General features: G+C 42.9%; 1 long non-coding RNA gene across 2 annotated transcripts; it reads right to left on the bottom strand.

Annotated features, from left to right (window-relative positions):
• Positions 1-333: 333 nt before the first annotated feature.
• On the bottom strand, positions 334-3,579 carry LOC149768728 (uncharacterized). 2 transcript variants are annotated; one of them, XR_016396338.1, is made up of 3 exons: positions 1,718-3,579; positions 1,587-1,637; positions 334-511 (listed from the first exon to the last, which is right to left on the bottom strand). It is a non-coding gene; the product is annotated as an uncharacterized LOC149768728 (long non-coding RNA). The 2 variants fall into 2 exon arrangements; XR_016396337.1 differs by having other exon boundaries at positions 334-1,637.
• Between the last annotated feature and the right edge of the window lie 445 nt (positions 3,580-4,024).

The following is a 4,024-nucleotide window of genomic DNA, read 5'->3' as shown; positions in this document are numbered from 1 at the left end:
TCTCTTCGGAGTGTATAACAGAGAAGTGGTATTTTGAATGACAACAACTATCTGTTTCTAATACCATCTTCTCTGGCTCCAAATTCCCTTTGACAAACTCATCAAACTTATTCATGTGTCTCAGATATTGCATATGGGGAAACTTGTATTCTCTAATACTGATAGTTTAAATCTATCCATGATGTCATCCTATAAGTTAGGCAAAAGAGATAACTTTGTACTTTATTTGGTGGATGAGGAACTGTCACGCCCCGGACCCGGATCCGTGACATGGCCGTGCTATTGCCGACTACCGCCCACAATAGCACGCAGCCTCATACCTGGGTAACCGGGTAGCCAAACCAACCAAATTTTTTCATATGAAAACATTCTTAGTACAACATGCTGGTCAGTACCCAAATACAGAGCTTCTATGTAGTTTATGTACACAAAAGTATACTTGCTTTACTCCAAAAGAAAGAAGCCCTGATACCAAATTAACGTGTCTCTGGTAGCTATCAGTGATGAGGATCTGAAAGAAAAAGTAAATGAACGAATATGAGCTACACGGCCCAGTAAGTAATCATACATAATCTTACCGGATCGAACATAATGGTAACCATGTTTATGCAGGGTTTGAGAAGCTGACATGCGTATTATCTCACAATTTATTATGGCAAAATATGTATGCTTGGAAAACAAGCAGTATTTTCAGTCAAACAGAATTTTCATAAAACATAAGAATTCATGCGATTAGCATCATTTAAAGGAGATAGCGGTTTTAGCAAAATACAACATTTCATAAGGATATATTCAAAAAATCCGTTGTAAAACAATGTATGCTTTGGCCAGGCACGTTCATAAATGTCACGGCCCGCCTGCGCAGGGCACGTGACTATCGGGCCCACATGAGGGGGAAACACGGGGCTCCCCTGCCAGATGTTGGCCGGTTCCGGGGCTTCACGCAAGCGTCCTTCACCCCTCACCGATTTTGCTTCTCCCCAAAAACGCATCTGCAGGATTTGGAAGCACCCGCCTCATATACCCAGGCTCTGAAACGAGCCTCATGATCATGCTTCAAATATCATTTTCATAAAGTATGCATATGAAACCGTGCCCCCGGCATGCCGTGGTCCATTCTCTCGGATGCTACTGCGAAGTCCATTCGGCCACTGGCGGGGCCAGCTAGTCATTCTCGGCCACTAGCAAGGCCAGCAAAGTTATTCTCGGCCACTAGCAAGGCCAGCTCAGTTGCATTCGATCAGTAGCATCTTTGAGCCCATTATAATAGTGCCTCTTGGCTAGCTAAGATTTTATAAACTTACATGCATGATTAAAATATCAGCATCATCATGTTGCATACATAGCCATAGCTTCTGAGATCATGCAAGTTACTTATGCATTGTAACATATCATGCATGAAACATATATACTTAAAATAAATGCTTAGGAAACATTAATAACATGACATGATCCATAACAGGATTAGAACAGGTTACTTACTTTCTTCACAAATCATGTATACAATTCAAATTGTATGAAAAACAGTGGTTCATCTTATAAAACGTAATACAAGATCTACGATAAGATTAAGACAGATTACTTACTTCAATTCGCTTTCCAAATTGCTCAAGTCCAGATGACAAATCCTTAATCACCTAAAACAACATAATAGGGATTATATTATTTCCCATTTATTTATTATAAAATTTCTTAGTTCATCATATTATGAACTTACTTGCTTGGATCCCATCCAAGGATTTAGCCCAAGTCCAATTTGAAGCCTTTGGGGTTCGATTTAAAACCAGATTGGGTCTGCTGGAACTAACTCAATTTAATTGGGTTCGGACCCAAATCAATTTGGGCTTAATTCGGTTCGGATTTGACCCAATTTGCAGTTTGGGCTCGTCCAGACTTAGCCCAATTTAATTAGGCTCGGGTTCAGGTTCAATTGGCTAAATCAATTTCTTATTATTGGGCTTAACGGATTTCGGACCCGAACCCCGATCCGTCCCGTTAGGTCGGATCCGTTAAGGGTCTCTTTTCTTCTCCATTTTTTTTCTTTTTTTTTTCTCTTCCTTTTCTTTTCCTTTTCTTTTCTTTTTCTTTTCTTTTTTTTTTCCTTCTTTTCTTCTCCTTTCTTTCTCTTTTCTTTTTCTTCTCCTTCCCGAAGCTTCTCCCGACGGCTCTCCCAAACCCTCTTTCCACTCTAACCTCCTCCCCTTCCCATCTCAAGGAAGAAGAGGCGGCGGCTTGGGAGAGGCCGAGCTTGGGGTCATGCCACGGCCGGCGGTGCCCTCGGCCGTCACCCGCGGCCGAAGCCGGTGGCCACCGCACGCTACGTCGAATCGGTGAGTCCCCGTTCCCTCTTCTTCCCAGAGCTTCCTCTCCTCCTCTCTTTCCTTCCTTCTCTCCCGATCCCTCTTTTCTTTCCCCCTTTCTTCTCCTGCGAGGGGAGGCAGTGAGTTCGGGAGAGGTCGGCCACAGCCGGCGGTGCCCTCGGCCGGCCTGCAGCCGACGCCCGTGCCGGCGGCATCCTCGGCTGGCCCGCGGCCGACGCCCGTGTCAGCGCCGTTCGCAGCCGAAGCTGGCCGCCGCCGCACGCGACGTCTCCCCGGTGAGTCCCCTCTTCCTCTTTTCTTATTTTTCTTCTTCTTTGCTTCTTTGTTTCTTTCTTTCTTTCTTTTCTTTGTTATCCTGAGCAGATTGGGAGGAAAAGCAAGGCTATGAACATCAGGAAGGAAGGGACGGAGAAATGGATGGATGTTGCCTCACTGACCCAAGCAGCGGGTGTCGGTGATGGAGTAAGGTGAAGAGAGGCTCTGGCGACCACCGGAGGTCAGCTGCTATGGCGGGGATGTCGGCGTAGATGTCCAGCCGACGGGGTGCTGAGATCTGGCAGCGTCCGAATTTGGGAGGGAGCGTACCAGGAGGAAGGAAGGCATTTGGGGGGTTCTAAGCGACGTGTCGAGAGGTTTTTAAGCGATTGTCACTGTATTAACACCTGGCAGCAACACCTCCCTTCTATTGACATCTGCCCCTCCCCTTAAGGACGAGGTGGCGGACTCCAAATGGCTGGCTTCATTGGGCTGGCCCACTAGCCCAATTGGATACGGGCCGGTGAATGGACCGGTCCTCACATTCTTCTCCCCTTAAAAAAATTTCGTCCTCGAAATTTACTTAAAGCTCAAGCTTTAAAAGTATTCAATCATCAAGTCATCCTCGAGATCTCAGTTAGTCTCCCTCTTAAAGTGCTTGCTTATAAGATTTTGGCAAAATCATGGCATACCAAAACTTGACCCCTTTTCAAATAGGTAGATCGAAAATGTCATAGCTAGGAGTAAGAAACATTCCAGGTCTAAGCCCATCCAAGGCACCATTAATCCGTTAATACTAAATTTAAGATGCTCAAAATCTCTCAGAAATTGCCAACAATAGAAAAACTTACTAGTGAAATTATATAGCTATCTCCAGATTATTCAGAGAATCAACAACACTTTTCTCCATTAGAATCTAAGTCAAATCTTCTAATAATTCTCCTTATCAATACAACTTTATCAGTAGATCTTATCAAAAGAGTAAGGTCCATTACTTCGACATTTAGTTCTTTTAATAGGTGATCTAATTCAAACTTCTCTTTTTTTTTTGTTGCTTATACACGAAAATCAACATCTTAATTTTGAATAAGAATATCAAATTTCTTTATCAAACTATCAACTGCTCTCGATTAACCGATCTATCACAAGATTGGATCATAAACAACTCTAGTCCACTCTTGATTGAAATTCATCATGGTCTACTAATAACCTCAATTTCTTTTAATCAGATGGAGAGTTGATATTAATTAAAGAAATTCAAGCTTCACATTTAGAAGGACTCAGATCTGAGATCAAAATCGATGATCCATTAATTCTAGTCAAAAGATGCTAAGAATTTCTTAGCACGACATAAAACTGGAGAATCTAGGATAGCACCGTGCTATCCAAAATCAGAACATTCTCTTTTTATTTATCAAGAAAAAATCCTACTACACCAGAAAACAAAT

The sequence above is a fragment of the Phoenix dactylifera genome, chromosome 1 (genome assembly GCF_051530095.1).
Source record: "Phoenix dactylifera cultivar Ajwa chromosome 1, Ajwa_hap1_PhDact_Kaust_v1.1, whole genome shotgun sequence".
Lineage (NCBI taxonomy): Eukaryota > Viridiplantae > Streptophyta > Magnoliopsida > Arecales > Arecaceae > Phoenix > Phoenix dactylifera.
This window is presented reverse-complemented; position numbering and strand designations above follow the sequence as displayed.